At 32.6% G+C, this 21408-nt stretch overlaps 2 long non-coding RNA genes across 3 annotated transcripts; one reads left to right on the plus strand and one right to left on the minus strand.

Annotated features, from left to right (window-relative positions):
* Positions 1-1121: 1121 nt before the first annotated feature.
* LOC139504514 (uncharacterized) lies at positions 1122-14620 on the minus strand. Its single transcript, XR_011659247.1, has 4 exons — positions 14443-14620; positions 3045-3161; positions 1783-2111; positions 1122-1438 (listed from the first exon to the last, which is right to left on the minus strand). It is a non-coding gene; the product is annotated as an uncharacterized lncRNA (long non-coding RNA).
* A 99-nt stretch (positions 14621-14719) lies between these two features.
* LOC139504513 (uncharacterized) lies at positions 14720-20895 on the plus strand. 2 transcript variants are annotated; one of them, XR_011659246.1, is made up of 5 exons: positions 14720-14844; positions 16727-16862; positions 17631-17681; positions 18089-18142; positions 20303-20895. It is a non-coding gene; the product is annotated as an uncharacterized lncRNA (long non-coding RNA). The 2 variants fall into 2 exon arrangements; XR_011659245.1 differs by lacking the exon at positions 14720-14844 and having other exon boundaries at positions 16602-16862.
* Positions 20896-21408: the final 513 nt, after the last annotated feature.

Genomic DNA, 21408 nt, shown 5'->3' on the forward strand with positions numbered 1-21408 from the left:
AATACGAAATGGGGAAATTTCCCCATTAAATTACAAGTAGTGGGAAAACATCCATACAGGAAGACAACACATACGTGAACACTTAACAATATTGGGGAAATTTCCCCACATGAAAATAATCTTTAAAACAAGCTGTGTAATTGGTCATTTTCTATGTCGAAGAAATAAAAAATATACATGGAATGGGGAAATGTCCCCATTATGTGTATTTATCCATTTCTACAGCATTTTGCAAAGATTTACTTTCCGTCTAAAAATGTCAATCTTGAATATAAAAATGACGAACATTTATCAGGTGAAGCTTGGAAAAGCAGTGTGATTCTCAATGCACTTTTCGACTGATTTTTTTTTATATTGCAAACAAGTCAAGCTAATGAAAATACTGCTTTAAATTCTTTTTGCAAAGTTAGATAGCGGGCCTTAGATTTGAAGGTCATAATTAACACTAACTAATGTACATGTGCAAGACTTTAAATGACTTTGAAACATTCAAATACGAAATAAAAGATGAATCTTGGTGATTCGCACTGTCCAGTGGGAAATAAATATGCATATTCAGGACAAGAACAATTTAATGTAACATGAAAAATAACTTTACTTTTCACTTGAACCACGCGCAGAGTCGGATTTTCAACAAGCTAATTCATAAAGGAGGAGTAAAAGATACCAGAGGGACATTCAAACGCATAAATCGAAAGTAAACTAACGCCATGGCTACAAAAGAAAAGACAAACAATAGTGAGGAAGAAACGTCAAAGAAATTAAAACCTACAAGCAACACGCATCCCACCAAAAGCTTGGGGTGATCTCGGCATCTCCGAAAGGGAAGAAAATACTGTTTCACATGTGACAACCGTCACGTTGTTCATAAGATAACAGTCCACCGAAACGGACATAGTATTATCACTTCGAGCCAATCAATCCTTTGATCAAACTCCTTCATGCTGCGTGCTAAGCGGAGAAGCAACAAATACAAATTCTAAAGTCTCCGTTTTCATCCAGCCGGGTTCCAAACTACGACCTCTCGCACTCGGGGTGATCACGCTACCACGTATTCGTGTATCCATCAAATTAAAGGAAAGTAAACGAGATAGAAATCAATGTTTTTTCAAGAGAAAACATAATTACAAACTGTTTAATGTCAGTACAGCACAAGTAGAAAATTTAAACTCTTGAAAATTACATATTAAAGCATGCACATTATTTTGAATAAAACATAATTGTACTGTTGCTGTTGAAACCATATGTTGTTCAACTGCTAGGTAAAATAGCCACAACAAATATGATACCTCATGTATATAACAAATCAAATCAAAAAAGAAAACGAGTTCTATTAGTTCCTGTATTATAGAATAAAATATCTGTTTCTTTTGACATATATAGCCATATAGATATGAGCTATATATGGTGCGTCTAGTTGTCATGTTCTTCGTATTTCCTGAAAATACATAAAAAAACAACGATTGATTTCGACCTTAAATGTTGTTAGTTGATGATTAAAGAAAAACAAATAAATATTATAAAGTAGTCAATTACCGATTTCGAGTTGAGTTTGCTAATAAAACGTCCAGATGTTTTGCTCAAATGAAAAATATTTAATTTGAAAAGAAGATAAATATTTAGTTTTCTCAGTGATATTAGTAAGCAAAGACAACGCGTTTGACATTTGATCCGTGAAGAGACATTTCCAGTCATTAATTCCACTTTCAATTTTTTCGATAAATATTTTGTCAAAAACTGGCGTGGATACTTTTGGTACACCCTTTGGCAATTCTACTTCACCTTTATCGTTAAACATGAACATTCCACTTGTTGAAATCTTCCAAGGCCCCGCATGATTGGATTTGTAACACAGTTTAATCTTATTAGATACTTCATCCATTGTAAATCTATAATGTAATGGCTTGATATGTTTCCGTACATCAGCAATAAATGGTTGAAGCCAGTTCCTAATATCGTATTGCCAAATTAAGTTGCTTGGATTTGGTAAGAGATCCAAAAGCTCAGGGATTTTTTCTGCGTCATTTCGACGGAGGGAATCTACTATTTTGCTGAAAACCGGCGTCAATATCCTCATGTGTGTGTCCAACATACAGAAAAGAAAGGTGAACCTGCAAAAAAAAATATTTTCATAAAAAATTCTATCAAATTTTATATTGATTTATATTTTAAAACTGTCCGCATTACGATTCTTGTATGTGCATTCTTTTGCTAATTGTTTTGACATTTCTCTGAAGCAATATTGCGACAGTCATGATAGTGGATGTATGTGGAGTATTTATATATTACACTTGATACATTATTTCAGGGACGGTGTTCCATATCATGAATTCAGTTAGTCTAAAAATACGACGGGTGTCCCTCGAGGAGCTGTTAACCGAGTTTTCCGGTGGTATTGGGGTTACTTTATATGTTTATGTAATGGTTTGTCTTAGTTGTTTTACTGTTGAATATTGAGATGATTTATTTTAATCGACTTTTCATTATGATTCTCCGTCGGTATATTTTCTCGCTTTATTATATCTTATTCATCATGTTTATTTGGATACAGTTATTCATGTTAATACATAATGATACGACCCTTATAAAAATGGTAGGAGGAATCACCGATCAATTCAGTAGGAACAAGAATGTGTCCTCAGTACACGAATGCCCCACTCGCACTTTCATTTTCTATGTTCAGTGGACCGTGACATTGGGATAAAAACTCTAATTTGGCATTAAAATTAGAAAGATTATATCATAGGAAACATGTGTACTAAGTTTGAAGTTGATTGGACTTCAACTTCATCAAAAACTACCTTGACCAAAAACTTTAACCTGAAGCGGGACAGACGGACGAACGGACGGACGGACGAACGGACGGACGAACAGACGAACGGACGCACAGACCAGAAAACATAATGCCCCTCTACTATCGTAGGTGGGGCATAAAAATACGTGTGTCCATTGTCATGATTGTATTCCCTGAATTTTTTTAGATAGGAATTCTATTATCTAACAGTAGTATGATTACTGTGGGCTATAAGATATCAAATGTCTACCTCTTGAAATACTTTCATGTGCACCAGTAACTCGCAAAACGATAAAACATATTTATTTTTGTTTTCCCGCCAGCAGTTGTCCGCTTGAATATACAATACTGGAGGCAACGTTCCACCCTGCAAAAATTATAATTCAAACCTTAAACATGTTATTTTATTTATCTTGCTCATTCATTACTTGATGTGTCAAAACAGGAGTTTGTTGTCCACTAAATAGCTGTAGCTGACTAAAATAATTGCAAGTATATAATACTGCCTTAGCAAGTACAGTATGTCCAATGAACATACACACCAATATGTGTTATTCCTCCCTACCGTGTTGCTTTTAGTTGTTTTGTCATCGTAGTTGTAATGTTTTCCCCCTTCTTGATGTGGTATGGTATATGCTATATTTGTAACATAACCGAATTAAACTTCGATATTAATTATGAAAAGACAAAATATTGGTTGAAATCCATGTTGCTTTTTGTATATCAAGATACATTGTATTAAGAATGTCCCAGACACCCGCAGAAGTCGACTTAAACACATACGTATGCATGTAAACACATATACATTTTTCATAGATTTTATATTCAATTATAATGCAAAATATTCTATAAGAATACTAAACCACCGAGGCTGTATCATTTTAGTAGGCTTGACTTCTAACAGATAACAAAAAAAAAATGATATTTCTTTTTTTATGTCTCTTCATGATTAACCATGAACTTAATATGTAGTTCATCCTTAAAGTGGAAAAGTAAAGATAATCGGTTTAATAGATATTACTATCTAGTAATAGCATAATTTAGTCAGTCATAATGTGAATCTTTTCAGTCAATATAATTATGTATGCATAAAACTGATAATCTGTGTATCGCACTATTTCGGATCATTTCTACTGAGGGCTATTTGAAATTTTCTAGTTTGAATTGTTCTATATTTGCATTGTTGTTTTGTAATATTTATAGCTGATTATGGACATTGATTTTACTCATTGTTGAAGGCTGTGTGGTGATCTATAATTGTAATTTTTGGTGGCATTGATCTCTTGTCACATTCCAGCACTCTGCAATGGTGGTTTCTATAAATTTATCATTTATGAATATGAAATACATGCTTTTCTATTTCAAATAAATCAATACAAGTAAAGGCAAAGGCAGAGATAATCGTGTGTAAAATAGCAGAACAAATGTGTCGTCAAATAAAATAATCATTGTAAATGACATTAAAACAATGACATGATTAAACAATTCCTAAATAATTAAATTAACCTATACTGAGCCAAAAAAGTTTAGCAACACGTTTTTTTTTAAATTTTTTGGTTGTTTCTGGATTTTTTTTTAATAAACATCATTGATATAATCCTTAGTATTACCTGTATTTTTAAGCAGTCGTACTTTTTTCCAGGTGATTGATTTTGCGCCATTTTAGCTTTGCGCGTGTAATTGATGTTTTACCTTCTGTACCTGTACTTTTAAGACGAAATTTAATTTGGTTTTGCACTAACGTTCAGAAACACACCATTGGTAAGGCAGCAACCATTTGATTTTCTGGGGGGGGGGGGGGGGGGGGGGCTATGGTTTTTTTTGGAAAAAAAAGTTTGTTTCCAGGATTTGGTGAAAAAAATAATTTGTTTTGAACCCTGAGTAAAAAAATTGTTTGTTTCACCCTCAGCTGCCACTATATGTAATGCTAAAATTGAAAGAAAAAAATTGTCTTCGGTTTGTCGCTAAAAAAAGAGATTGTTCTTCGGCAAAGGCGAAAAAAAAAGTTTGCACAGAAAAAAAAAACCATAGCCCCCCCCAGAAAATCAAATGGTTGCTGCCTAAGAAAAACACATAAACGTTTGAAAAAATTGCATGGGGCGTCAACCAGGCCTCCCCGAAAATGACCGTCAGATGGCTCTTGGAATGGTTGATGCTTGCATGAGTGTTACTGACGTAGTGGATCGATTTAATGTGCATAAGTCAACAGTTTATAGACTAAAAAACAGTTATCAACAAATTGCAACAGCACTGGATAGGTCAATATGTCGTAGACCAAAAACAACCATCGTCAAGGGAGGAGCGCTACATTCGCTTTACGTCAACACGGGACAAGTTTTTTGTGGCCACAACAGTAGTGCATTGACTAAGGGCAGCTGCTGGTGTGCCTGCCGATACTTAAGTGAAGCCCTGAAAGCATGGTCGAGAAATTGATTTTGAATAACACAATACTCAATTCCGCTTTTTGACCCTCTCGCGCTCCATACAAAAAATATTCTAATGAAAATAATATTTTTAAGAACGAAACCGTATTAAAGAAAATTGTAGTATGTTTTAGTAAGAAAAAAATATAGGTTGCTGTTGCTTTTTTTAACGCAATTTGTACTTAATAAAAGTATCTCCCATGCCTATCAATTATGCAATAAAAAAAGTATCAAGCAAAAAGTAGAAAATTCTTTTGAGGGCTATTAGGTCTGAGTAAACTATGTTAATTTTCCTTTTATGACAATGCAGAGTGAACGAAGCATCTAGTAATAAAACATATCGGCTGCACACATCGATCAATTAGATTAATCATAGTTTTAATTTTGAATACCATATTATCTTCATAAAATGTCTGTGCCAAAAAAAAATCGTTTTATAACCCCAGCTTCATAGTGCGTGATTTATGACAACTTGCCGCTGGGTGCGTAAATATTAACACCGATGTGAAGTGCCTACTTCTTAAAGCTTTTATATAAACAAAATAATTAATGCATTTGTACATTTTGATTGGAATAGGTATATTAATATTTCTATCTGTTATTAAAGGATTAACCACGATTATTGAGGGAAATCCTCTCGTTGTGAAAGTAGTTACTATCATGCGTGTTAAGGAATTTTTGATTCTCGGACTATCATTTTTTTCGACATTCGATTTTTATCTCAATATGAACAATTTTGTTTTTAAATCCTGTTATTTTCAATGGGAACCCACAATAATTATTTAAAAAGTTCTTGCCGCCTCCACCTCCACAAAAAATGAATGGTCAATGTCTAATATAAAATCATTAATAAAATGATATCGTAAGATATGCTTCAAGTTTACTCGGGGGTGGAGAGGGGGCACTTACTATGCAATGAGTGACAGGAATGGGCCGCTGGAATAGGTTAAAATTTCTTGCTACATGATATATAATAGTTGATAAATTCAAATATCAATTATGGGTTCATATTATCACTTGCTTGATAATATCAGAAGTATCTGAAACAAATCAGATGCCAGTATTTATTTTTAATGCGGTTAAACCACAGTCGACTTGTAAATGCATTAGCTATTTGTCAAACTAATTAATCTCTATTATTCTAATGTAGTATTTCCACTGATGCTAGTCATAGATGCTATAAATCCGATTATTTTGACATTTGCGCCTAATTACCATATCCAAAGGTTTGTATACATGAAACACTATACCATTGATCAGTGGCAGATCCAGAATTTTTCACAAGCCGGGGCCCACTGACTGCCTAAGAGGGGGCCCGCTCCGGTCCTGCTTCAGTAATTCCCTATATCATAATCAACCAAATTTAGCATCAGTAGTCAGAGCTCATGTTTTGTCTGTTATTGTGTATATATAAGCCGACCCTAAACAAAATTTACTTACTTAGTACTTACTTTTCTTAATCTTATGTATACATGTATATGGGTAATATTTAGTTTTTAAAGATCATTAAAACCGAATATTTTTTTTTGTTTCGATTTGTTTTGTTGTAATAATTCACTACGTCAATTGATAAAAAGCATCAATATAAATACAAACATGTTTAACCCCGCCGCATTTTTGCGCCTGTCCCAAGTCAGGAGCCTCTGGCCTTTGTTAGTCTTGTATTATTTTAATTTTAGTTTCTTGTGTACAATTTGGAAATTAGTATGGCGTTCATTATCACTGAACTAGCATATATTTGTTTAGGGGCCAGCTGAAGGACGCCTCCGGGTGCGGTAATTTCCTCGTAATTTCTCGCTACATTGAAGACCTGTTGGTGACCTTCTGCTGTTGTTTTTTTATTTGGTCGGGTAGTTGTCTCTTTGACACATTCCCCATTTCCATTCTCAATTTTATTTCACATATTTAGACGTTATAATAACCCCTATCTAATAATTTCACTTTGACATTAGTTACATCGTTTATTGATTTGTTAAGGCCACTTATATTTCTTATTTGCCGTATTGCTTCACCTATAATAAATCCTCGGAATACATGCTGTGATTGACAGCTACTTTTGTATTTCTGTGTGTATAGATATAATAATTAGTTTCTTTAAAATGTATTTCAAGGTCAAGAATGCCAGGTGTTGTAAATTATCAATTTTTACAGCGGATGAGGGCATTCCGGTGTATTGCTATCGCCTAGATTTCCATTACGTAATATTCGTTTTGGTTTTTTGAACCGATCTATAAACATGATGAAGACATCATCAAGTGCAAACTTATATTCCTTATCGCTTGTTAAAAATCCATTACTCATCACATACTTTTTTTGAAAAGATAAATTAATAATATTAAAATGTTTTGTTATACGTATAAACATTTAGTGAAAAATCATTCAAAATAAATATGCACACGCATGCGGTAGAATATCTCAAGAACGTTTGCAATCTTAAGCAACGATAACTCAACCATGCACTAGCACTGCACTATTATTAATATAGAAGAATAGAATGATATACAATGAAAATACACGTAACTGTAATATACAAGTATTAATATACTATATAACAATAATATACCTGAGTAATTATACGGATTTGTATCACGTACTTCAATATAATAGTCATTACGGTGAGGATGAATTCCCTGTCATTAATTTATCTACGCACGAACTTGTCCAAGAAAAAAATTATATCTGCACATAAAACCTCATTTTCAGGTATAGATATGGGGTTTTTTCTGAGACAAGTGCTTCTCGGACCTTTCACAAGAACTTGCGGTCATCCGATTTTCAGTATTTCAGTACTTTGGTTTCATTCTTCGAACAGAACCCTGCATAACTGGATAATTTTGGGTCAAGGGAAAACGTTACGTAGCCCTAAGCAATAAACCATACAGGCCTCATTTCGTAGCATATTATGTTGAAGTAGATTTCATATTATAACTTAAATATTTTAGTTAAATACAATGACGATGATGGCGGCCTAAGGCTCTTCGCGGTTTTATTTTGTATTTGTTTTTGTGCAGTAGTGTTGTGTTCAATTGAAATAACATATATTGTATACTGAGCATGTTTAGTGAGAATATAAAAAAGAAGATGTGGTATGATTACCAATGACACAACTATCCACAAAATACCAAAATGACACAAACATTAACAACTATAGGTCACCGTACGGCCTTCAACAATGAACAAAGCCCATACCGCATAGTCAGCTATAAAAGGCCCCGATAAGACAATGTAAAACAATTCAAACGAGAAAACTAACGGCCTTATTTATGTCAAAAAATTAATGAAAACAAATATGTAACACATAAACAAACGACAACCACTGAATTACAGGCTCCTGACTTGGGACAGGCACACACATAAATAATGTGGCGGGGTTAAACATGTTAGTCATGTTAGTAACTCCGGGAATAATTATACTGAATCTGATCGTTCATGTAAATCATGAAACAAGACATTGAGGAATTAGCAGATGGGAATTTGTTGGGATAAACTTCAGATTTTGCGGTCATTAGTTATCTCGTACATTACTTAATAACTATCATAATCGTTGGTCATTTTATTTTCTCAGGAGGATTGATTACTACACAAATTGTCTGTTCACTACTGCATGGCTATGTAAATATTTCTAAATTAATAAACTATGGCATGAGAAATAAATCATACATGCAGAATACTTGCAGTTTTAATAAGTTAAATATTGTTTCTAGATAAACATTGTGGTCAAATCTATAGAGACAAATAAACTTATGACGCTTGAAAATTAAAAAAAAAATCGCAAAGGCTTCAACGGAATAGTGATTTCTGCTGTCATTTTGAAAGCGTAATGTTGACTGTAAAATTGAATCCATGCATTACCTAAACTTACTAAAAACGTATAATGTGTTATTTGTTCTTATTAATTTTGTTCACTATTTCTCCTTTAACAAACTAAAAGCACGAAAAGAGGCTTATAAAGATAGAAATATATATATTGTATTAAAAAGGGATAAATATAAAAATTAAAATGAAAAGTATGAACATATTAATATTTACGAATATTTTATTTCTTTCATATAATGGACATGAAATTTTATATAAAAAGGAATTGATATTTGACTTGAAAATTTGTTAAAAATTAGTTTGTGATAAATAATAAACTTGAACTTCGTTTTCGTGTATAATCATACTTTTTTTTAAATGTGAATACTTTTTAGATTCGGTACATCGAGTACCCGCTTATCGAAATGCCCGTGCACATACGTTGATATAGTTCTATCAGAGACATATATATGTCTCTGGTTCTATTAACTATACTAGGAACTAAGTAATATGTATATGTATTATACAAAACCATGACTATTAGAAAAGAATTCAAAATTATATGTCGCAGGAGATTCAAATTTTAGTTCACGTAGTTGAGAAAAATAAAATCCTTACTATTAAGCTAACTGAAATACACAACAAATATTTGTATTGCAATTAACATGAAATTAAACATGAAAAGTAATTAAAATTTTAGTTTACAATCATAAGACCATCATAAGTCATGTCGCGAGGGGTCTTAAGTTTACCACAAAAGTTATGACAATTCGTAACTTAGGACACTTTAGAAAACATATCTTACGACTATGACATGTCATAAGACCATCATAAGACATGTCTTAGTCATAAGATACTTTCGAAAACCAGGCCCCTGACTCACTAAATTTTGAGGTAAATCATGACTGAAAACTGTAACAATAGCCTTTTATTGAATTATCAATTGTTTAGCAATAAGGTCTTTAAGTTAGTCTAAATATGTATATCAATTAAAAAAAACATTCAGATTGTAGTTTGGTCATGAAACTACGGTGGCAGAATGCGAACATGAAAGAAAAAAAAATATGTTGTTCCCTCATGATACTGTGTCGTTCCTTCAAGATGATATGTCCTTCCCACAAGATAGCTATCTCGTTCCCTCAAGATGCTATGTCGTTCACTTAAGATACTATGTCGTTCCCACAAGATAGTTATCTCGTTCCCTCAAGATAATATGTCGTTTCCTCAAGATATTATGTCGTTCCCTCAAGATACTATGTCGTTCCTTCAAGATGTTATGTTGTTCCCTCAAGATGCTATGTCGTTCCCTCAAGATACTATGTTGTTCCCTCAAGATGTTATGTCGTTCCCTCAAGATACTATGTCGTTCCTTCAAGATGTTATGTTGTTCCCTCAAGATGCTATGTCGTTCCCTCAAGATACTATGTTGTTCCCTCAAGATGTTATGTCGTTCCCTCAAGTTATTATGTCGTTTCCTCAAAATACTATGTTGTTCCCTCAACATAGTTTTAACATTGTATTGATATTGCTATGTTGAGGGAACGAGATAACTATCTTGAGGGAACAACATAGCATCTTGAGGGAACGACATATCATCTTGAGGGGAAAACATCGTTTCTTGAGGGAAAGACATAATATCTTGAGGGAACGACATGATCTCTTGAGGGAACGACATATCATCTTGAGGGAACAAGATGACTATCTTGGGGGAACAACATAACATCTTGAGGGAACGACATATCATCTTTAGGAAACGAGATATTTATCTTGTGGGAACAACATAGTATCTTGAGGGAACGATTTGAAAGATCGTCGAGTCCAGTTCGTAAAATGTATGCATTTGTTTTTTGAATGAAGTAAAGCGTTTCCAACGAGTTTTTAAATCTAAATTATTTTTAAACAATCTATAGCTCCATTCGATCATATTTTTCATCTCGATATCCCTTAATTTTATTCAATATATATATTTTCAAAATACAGAAAAGAAGATTAAGTTTTGTTGAATCGACCATGAGTATAGTATGTGATATTTTTTTCTCATTGTTAAAGACCTACGGGTAGCCTGTAAATCCTTACGACCGCTTTATTGTAATGCTTTTGCGCCACTTTGCACACAATGCAGTGATTTGTTATGTTAAATCTACGCAAAAAAAAAAAAAACCCAACAACATTTAACTTAGAATAACTATTTTATAACACTAATTTTAAAAAACGTGCATACATAAAAGTTATAGTTATGAAAAAAAAACATGTCGTCATATATTTATTCTTTACATGTAATATCTTCATCAGTCGTTCTGTTCATTTTTTTTTTAAATACTGTGCCATGTCACACATCAGATCTAGACCAATTACTATAAAACATACCAAAAAGTAATTATGCTGTTTTACCATGATACTATATAGATAAAATTTCTCTGAAAAAAGTTTAATACCGTAAATAAAAGTTAGTTTTCTTACGCTTTTGTTTTGTATGTGTTTGATAGCTAGCACAGTATTACATGTATTATGCATCATAGATGGTTGTTTAATGGAAATTGTTTTAAAGTCGAAAATAGTAAACCACTCATATATACCATAGCTTTCATTCATTTTATAACACGGATATCATTTAATATTAAACGTTTCCGGGCAGTTGAAGAATCAAACCACATGGGATCTTTCTTGTGTAGCTGAATAAAGGAGTGGTGTAGTGCATACACCTTTCAGATGATGTAAAATGTAAAACCAATTGACAAGTCGATTACTAGTTATTGTATTGATATATGTCAGAGATAATATAGTTTCTAATGAACGAACGAATCATTGTAAATGTAAAATTACTGATCTTTATCTGCGATGAAAACTCAAGTTAAAGCTTGTAGTAAAAATTATAACAACATTACCACATCTCGCGTCTGAGACAGTAAACATATTATGATACAAACACAAGCTATTTTATCGTAATCATAAATAAACAATTATGTATACTAGTATACAAAAATCTGGAAAACCAGATAGGTTCATTATACATGCACCTAAACTGGCCATTCGTTAAAGAGCGGAACAAATGAATACCATGTAATACTCTATGCTTATTCGTATTTATACATTAATTCATAAAAATCGTTTGTAAGTGAGTAAAATGTTTTTTAAGCGTCTTAGGATGTGTATTCATGTTGTTTTTAGGATTTTTGCAAGATATTCGGAATCCTCTGGTTTTTTTTTATGTACTTCCCAAAATATTTTGCCCGCTAACCCCTACTTTTATATATTTTCATAATGTTATTACACAAAGTTCTATTTAAAAATCTAATAAAATCCTTGTTATTTTTTTAAAAGTTTTTGTAAGAAAAAAGGTGCAAATGTTAAATGTATGAAAAATATAGAGAGAATGATTTCCCGCCAAATTTTCAATGCCCCTTTTTTTTTTTATATTAGTTCACGGATGATTTTGGCAGTCTAATTGTTTTACCTTTATTCCTCCTTTATTCATAACCATTCTTATTTTTATTTTAACTGTTGCTGTGTGCAAATTAAGGACAACCGATAGACAAATGCAATAACATCAATAATTTAAGACCTCATTAAAGATTAAAACAAAATTAAATTACATTAGACACATTTAAAACTTGACGGTGTCACCGTCAAGTTTTAAATGTGTGGAAATGTGTCCTATTGAATAAATAGAAGAGAATAGAAGAGAAGAGAAGCAGTGGTGGATCCAAGGTTTGAACCCCCTTTTTTTGGACGATCAATGCATTTTAATTGGGACATGTAGTTGGACCCCCCCTTTTTTGTCGTGGGTCATGAACCCCCCTATTTAAAATGGCTGGATCCGCCCATGAGAAGTTTAAATCGGGGTTACATGAACATTACAAACATAAGCTTGGCAGTACTAGTAGAGTTTCGTATCAACATTGCTACCTTTCCAATTTAAAAACATTAGCATAATAAATATCTTTATCACGCTTAAGGACTATAGTCAACTTCATGTGCTACATTTGACTTTTTAAGATATACGCATTTAAAAGATGATATATTCTAAATGTACACACGTTTTATGCTCTTAGATAGCAAAATAATTTTGTGATGACTTTAGCCATTATTGAAAGCCCTGTCAGTAACTTTTGCAATTTAGCAATTTTAGACAACATAGACATTCTATCGTCTTTATTCATTGCAATGGAAAAAAAGAAAATGTTCTGTACCGTTGACAGTACTAGAATCACATACTATACATATGTATTCTGCGTGCAGAGGTATCAGGATGCATCTGTCTAGTTATATTTGTAAAATGTTAGGGAGCTACCATTTGATTTTTATGGGGGGGGGGGGGGGGGTGGGGGCTAGGATGAAAAATCTTGTCCTGCATTTTTTTTTAGTTTTAATCTCTGTCCTACCTTTTTATTTTTCACTTTATCCGGTCCTGCTTTTTTTACATAAATTGTCATCCTGACTTTTTTGCAAGTGTCTCATCTTTTTTTTTTTAACTCAAAACTCCTGTCCTGCCTATTTTTTTCAAATTTCATCCTAGCACCCCCCCCCCCCCCCCCCCCATAAAAATCAAATGGAGGATCCCTTATCTAGTCTAGTTCTATTTGTAAAATGTTATCTAGTATACGAATAAATACGTTGCCTTGAAGGATACTTAATAATGGACAGCTATACAGTATAAACTGCTACTTTTTTTTGTATTTCAAAAACATGCAACTAAACGTTAAGCATGCAATTATCAGTTAATCGATCAACGTTTTTAAATAAAGTTAAACGGTGTTTGTATATTCGCTTATATTATATTTCCTTTATCCTGCAATCAGCCAACTATTGTACAAACAACAGGTACACTAATATTTTTGTTGTTGCTTTATTTCTACTTGTTCAAATTAATGTTCTGTTGTCCGACTTCCATATTGAACGAGCGGTAATGCGGATATTCCTTTTTTTACGTAACAGTTAATTTTTGGGGTCCGCGTTAAGCTACATGTCAAATTCTTTGAAAAATAAGGGACACATTTTTTAGATTTTATACAACTAAAATTTCAAGTGAATGGTGTAAATTTCAGGATAAAAATAATATACGTTTATTTTCGGAGAAAACAAATATAAGTACTTGCTACGAGTCTGAGAAAAGCTCGGCGAAGTTAGTTTTTCGTCATGTTTCGAATGCTCATACACATAAGTTGTATATTTTCCGACAATGTACATATATCATATATCTATCACACTCGGGGAGAAAATAGATACATGCGTGGAATGAAAAATGTGCTGAAAATACACGTTTGCAATATTGGAAATTCCTTTGTGGTTTTAAGGAATGGTAATACTTGTTTTACGCACTTGAACGTAACCTTTATTGCTTTTTTTCATAAAGTGTATATCATATTATGCGTACATTCGCCATGATAACGATTTTAATTTGAAAATAAGTTGAAATAAAATTATACATACCTGTCCCTTTTCTGTCTCATCTTCGCTGTCGCTAAATACGGCATCGGATATCATAAGCATTGAAAGAAATAAAAAGAACACATTTTAAATTAGGAAAACCATGGTGGAATTATAAAATCGACGATTATTTCAAAGTACACATCTAGACCGATGTGGGCGTGTCAAATACCGGCTGTTTTCAAGAGAAGGGTCAAATTTTAACTGTGATTGACATGCAGGCTAGGGTGAGAAGTATAAATTAGTGTGAACATATTATTAATTAAACACTCATTGGTAGGATATTCATTAAGGCAAGTTGGGACATTGTATTAAACAGTGGTGATTTTTATCTTGTGCTTGGACGTTTCAAATGGGGAAAAATAAAATATATCATACCTGGAGGATTAGGATTTTTTTAAAAAGGTACTGTAGCTTAAGTTAACTTAGTCTTGGCTTATGCCAATGCAGAAAAAAATGAGAACGATTTTTTTTTATAATTTCACATTTTCTAATTTAAAATTACATTTTTCAATACATTTTGTAGTTTTGATTGACAATTATTTTTAGCGTTTGGGCAATCAAAAGCTGACATCCACTATAATATTATAGCCAAAAGTGATGAAAGTTGCATTAAACACCAACAAGTAATCAATAAATCTTAAAATTTCAAGAGTTCATTAAAATTCACTTTCAAGAAAGTACATTTTGCTTGGTTTCAGTTATTGTTTTAGAAATGTTAAAGACTTTAAACGTCATAATCCACCAGGGTGCGATAATGACCGGAAATGGTTCAGTACTGGTCATGTGTTAACGAGAAATTTTATTTTTCTTAATTGACGAATTTAACAGGTTTTCTTTTTTAGATCACCTGGCCCAAAGGGCCAAGTGAGCTTTTCCCATCACTTTGCGTCCGTCGTCCGTCGTCGTTAACTTTTACAAAAATCTTCTCCTCTGAAACTTCTGGGCCAAATTAAACCAAACTTGGCGACAATCATCATTGGGGTATCTAGTTTAAAAACGTGTCCGGCCAACCAACCGAGATGGCCACCATGACTAAAAATAGAACATAGGGGTAAAATGCAGTTTTTGGCTTATAACTCAAAAACCAAAGCATTTAGAGCAAAATTAATCTGTTTATCAGGACAAGATCTATCTGCCCTGAAATTTTCAGATGAATCGGACAATCTTTTGTTGGGTTGCTGCCCCTGAATTGGTAATTTTAAGGAAATTTTGCTGTTTTTGGTTATTATCTTGAATATTATTATAGATAAAGATAAACTGTAAACAGCAATAATGTTCAGCATAGTAAGATTTACAAATAAGTCAACATGAACGAAATGGTCAATCGACCCCCTAAGGAGTTATTGTCCTTAGTAGTCATTTGTAAATTTTTACTAACATTTTCCACTGAAACTACTAGGCCAAGTTCATTATAGATAGAGATAATTGTAAGCAGCAAGAATGTTCAGTAAAGTAAGATGTACAATCACATTTCCATCACCAAAACACATTTTTGTCATGAATCCATCTGCTTCCTTTGTTTAATATTCACATAGACCAAGGTGAGCGACACAGGCTCTTTAGAGCCTCTAGTTTCATTTTGTTTCAAAATAGTCTACTATAAAAGATACATTAAAAATAATAATGAAGGCAATATATGCATTACCGAAAAGATCAAATCTAGAAGTTAAGTTATAGCACTATATACATGATATATAATAATGACTTTTGCGTTATAGCCAATTATTTTAACGTCTAAAATAGATGTAGCAAGAAATGATCAACAATACGCAATTTGCACATAAGTTACAAATACTCAAATTATCAGTAACAGGATGAGTTTTACCAATATTTTACGTTTTTAAGGAAATGCGAATGCGAAAGCTATCCACCAGAGTTCAAAGCATTAAATTGGTAGTAAGCTAACTTTTCCTATAATCTTGAAAACTACAATAGCTAGAAAAATTTAAAAGGTGAAACAATTTTTAAGAAAAGGAAGATATTAATTCATTTATGTTGTTATAAAATTGGCATTGATGTAATTGTACTTTTAACTATATTTGACTACAAATATTTGCCTTGAAATGGGTAAATACGTTTGCCCGTAAAATGTCCGATGAAATTGCGTCCTAGATTTTAAATACATGATATACATCAATTCGCAAAGCATATATTTTTTTTCTAAATATAACTGAACGCGATCAGGTTCAAGGCTTTATGGTTTTTGTTAATACTAATCTTTATTGCAAAATTACACCTATAAGGGTCAAGCAATACATTTCGTTGACTTATTTGAATATTTCAGGTTTTAGGAGTGGATGGAGAGGTTCAAAGTGTTCAGCTTAAAGATTTCGATACACAGAAATCCTTATTTAAAGACCAGTTCAAAGGGACTTTATTTTCAAGATCAACCTTCTTAAAGGCGTGGAATCATATCCGTGGTAAGACTTTTGTTAGTCATTGAACATGTAGAAATTAAATGGTAGCTTCCTTAGTAACACAAATAGATAAAAATAAATAGATTAATTTAATTCTTGAATTTGACAGCAATACAAGAAAAAATAAAATGACCTGGGATTTAGTAAGCTTAATATATATCTAAGATAGCTACATAGTTTGATGAAAATCCAAGTTGATTTGAAAAAGTTATAAAAAAAATTAAAGATGCCTATCTGAATTTATATAATAATTTTAATTTTTACCTATTGTAAAATTAAATTCTTTCATTTCACAGCAATAAAATAAACTACCTAATAAGCTTGAATTTTGTAAGATCAATATTTAATTTAGTTAGATGGGCTGATTTACACCAGTCAAAACTAAATTTGAAGGTCAAGACTAGTCGAGACAGGTCGAGACTAGTCAAGACAGGTCGAGACAGGTCGAGCATTGGTCAAGACCATTTCAGACTACACAAAGATTATCAAGTACTGAATCAGACTAATTAAGTAAAGTCGAGACATAGTCGAGTACACTAAAGTACAGTTAAGTACAGTCGAGACAATGTCGAGATTAGTCGAGTAAAATGTGTGCTCGATTTTACTGGTCGAGCACAAAAACTGGTCAATTCAGACTCTGAGCAGTTTGTAGTGTATGCTTACTGCTGATTGTGCGGTTAACCTTTTTAATATGATAAATTGAACCTCAAAATAGGATTTTATTTGTAAAAATGTGACAGTTTTTATCAAAACAAAATATTATTTTGATAGGAAACAGAGATGACAATTGAGCTCGAGTCAAGAACTTTACATGCAAACGAGGTAAGTTGAGGATGAACTTAGGTGAAATTAAATAAAGCAAGAATTTAAGATTGTTACTATTACCCGGAAGAGCATTAGATAAGCCTCAAAATAAGCTAAATACATTGAAATGTCATGGAGCTCATTTCGAGATATTTGATTTTTAAAAGATGGCCGGATAAGGCTGACTCGAACTCTGTGTATATATCTGTCTGACAGGATTTATTTGACCTTCACCTCATCATGCTCATTGTCATCATATTTTAAAATGTCAAGTTTATGCGATACTTGTAGTTAGAGCTTATTCTTTAATAATTTCCACATGAAATCAGTGATTAGTGAATCGGACGAGACGTTTCAGTATGTGTGGTTAGTCAATTAAACAAAACAATGATTACTTTGATTTACAAACTCAATTATTTTCAAAGGAAATGAAGATACCTGAGAATCAGATAAACATCAGATCATTGGAAGTAACAAATGTGAGTATGAAGTATGAGTATGTTTTATTTGTTTCTGCTAGTCCCATGTCGTGGATTATGAAATAATTTACTGAAACTTAGATTACAAAATTGTAATGCCTTGGGCAAAGTGAATCAGTGAAATATATAACATGTGTATGCAATGTAGTTTTAAGCTATCAACCGTTATATTTCTGTCTTCTCCGCAAAATATCAACGAGCACCTAAAACAAAAACATATATTTATATTATTTTTAAGTTCAGATTTGCACGTTGTGTTATAATTCAGCTTTCTTTGGAAAACCGGTTGGGATCCAGTTCGCGGAAAAGGTGGGGAGGGTGTAAACCTGGAACATCATGATACATTTGCATTTTTTGTGAACTTCAAAAATAATCTAATAATTATTTCCAGTAATGTGTCATTGCTGGAATGATTTCACACTTAATTGAAATATTTGTTTGTTTTTTACTTGACGTTAAATTGGGCCACATTTGTACATGTTAAATGTCTGTCCCAAATCAGTAATTTAGTGGTCGTTTTGGTTGCTGTTTGTGATCTATGAAGCATTTCTATTTATCGGCCGTTGATATTCACGTTTAAATTTGTATGCCCCACCTACAATAGTAGAGGGGCATTATGTTTTCTGGTCTGTGCCTCCGTTCGTCCGTACGTACGTTCGTTCGTCCGTTCGCTTCATTTTAAGTTTTGACCACAATTTCACGGTCCACTGAACATAGAAAATGATAGTGCGAGTTGGGCATCCGTGTACTATGGACACATTCTTGTTTGACATTATGTTAAATCGTATTTTTTAAGCTTACACTACGGCATATGATTGCTTATTGTTGAATATTGTACAGTAAAATATAGCTGCTTACATCCAAATCAATTTACGTCTATGTGATATTGTCACTAAAAATCATACCACATCTTTGTATTCCTATTTAGTTTAAAACATATCATTTTAATAAAATTAAAAGCAGCATTCAAACAGAGGTGAAATTCTAAAGAAGATTACATTGTTTAAATTTTTTTCTCAGGATTTTGCAATGAACGAAAAAGTAATGGGCTTCTGGAAACTGGAGAAGAAATGGTATAATGCAACAGTCCTAGAAAAAACTTAATCAGGTAAACCATGATAAACATTAAAGAGAGATTACAAAAGAACGATGAGTAATGAGTTGATTGATTGTCAGGTAGTTTTTTTGTTGTTGTTTAAGGCCACATTGTGCACTCTAGGCTATATCATAGATATAGGAAGATGTTGTATGTGTGCCAATGAGACAAGTCTCCATCCATGAATTTTTTTTATAAAAGTAAACAATTATAAGTCAAGGTATGGCCTTCAACACGGAGCTTTGGCTCATACCGAGCAGCAAGCTATAAGGTGTCAGACCACCAATTACTCCCTCAAATTTAGAACGTAAAAGTAGGCCTACTCGGGACAAAAATAGTGCATTTGATGTCATTGTTTACTTAAACTACACAACAAATTTGCAGAAATGAAACTTTTGGTGAAAGAGAAATATATTAAGACCATTTTGAGCCCAAATTTACTTGTCTATGAGTTGAAATTAAAAATTGAGGATTAATGCGCTCCATAGTATACTAATTTAAGATTTCAAGAAAACCAGGGGTTATTTTTAGTGGTACATCCATTCGGAAGGTCTCTTCTTTCTTATATGGCTTTAAAGGTATGTCGAAAATTGGAATGAAGAAAGGTGATACCTGTACGATTCAGGACATACCTGGTTTGTAAGAGGTTAAACTTAAGATAAAAAATTTAGAAATCTATGAAAATTGCAAAATTTGGTTGAACAGATAGGGACTTTTAATTGGTGGTCTGACACCTTTTATAACGGGCCCAAAAAAAATTACTAGTGTTAAACAATTCAAACAGGAAAACGAAGAGCGGTCTAATTTATATAAAAATGACCGTTTGCATTTCTTGGCTGAGAAAATTGGCGTATCTGGAGAGAACACAGAGCATCACATGTCCAATCAACAGAAACAATGCACATATCATTCGAAGTAAAAGACTCACTAAGGAGTCAACATTTCGATAAAGTCTAGGGAAACATCATATGAAAGGAAAGATGTATATATGTTTGATCTAATTGTATATGCATAATTTGTGTTTGGTTTTCTGTCCCTTTGATTGGATAGTCTCTATTTTACAGGTTACAAAGTCGTATTTGCAGACGACAACTTAGTAAGAGTGTTAGGTCTACAGAATCTACGACAAAAGACATCGAGATGAATTCAGCTGAAGGTGTTTTGTTTAACAAAACACTTTCATATATATATGAACTTACAAGAAACTCACAAGTCATCTGATAATGTTCTCAAAACAGGATATAATAAACATCAACAACAAAAGGAAGCTGTATTTCCTTGTCCTTGAACAAAAGACATTTAACATCAGTCAAATGATCCTATATATTTATACATGTATACAAGAATGAACAAGGTTATATATGTTATTTAATTTATATTGGGACATTATCATGGTATCTTAATGACAAAAAAACAAACATTCACATAATTAGCTTGTTTGGTCTGAATGTGCTTGTAATTTAATATGACAAACTGTATGTAGAATAAGAAGTAATTATCACACCATCAATGAGACAACATCAACGGCGAAAATAAATAGATGAAAAAGTATGCAAAAATCATCAACAACAGATAGATGTGCGTAGAATCGCCAAGTGTGTTACAACATTATGCACATAAAGCTGTTCAATATAGTTGCAATATTAAAATATGTAACAATGTGTCGTAGAGCACTTTTTATAGTAATTAGTAAACACAATCCGAGCATATTAAAATTTATGATGATGTACTTGTGCAAGTTATTGAGTTTCATCATTGAAAGAATTACTTTTATAAATTCACTAAAACATAACCACCGTTTACATACAGGATAGATATTTTCTGAACATCAACAGCTTCAGGAAAACTATTTGAAATTTAAGAATATCGATATTTGGTATAACAAATTGATTGGAATTGATTTTTAGTAGTGCGGTCGGTAGTGTCTGCTTATTACATTTTAAACAACCATAGATTTAAATTCCTTGTTTGTGTGCGTTTTGTGGTTTTTGTGGTTTCGTAAGAATATAACAATCCCTTGTGTTTTTGTGGGTTCTTGTTGCTTTGTCTTTGGTTTTCTATGTTGTGTTTTTACTATTGTTTGTCTGTTGGTCTTCTTTTTAAACCATGGCGTTGTCCGATTATTTTCGACTTATGAGTTTGAATTTTCTTCTGGTATCATTTGCCTCTC

Source organism: Mytilus edulis, chromosome 14, assembly GCF_963676685.1.
Source record: "Mytilus edulis chromosome 14, xbMytEdul2.2, whole genome shotgun sequence".
NCBI lineage: Eukaryota > Metazoa > Mollusca > Bivalvia > Mytilida > Mytilidae > Mytilus > Mytilus edulis.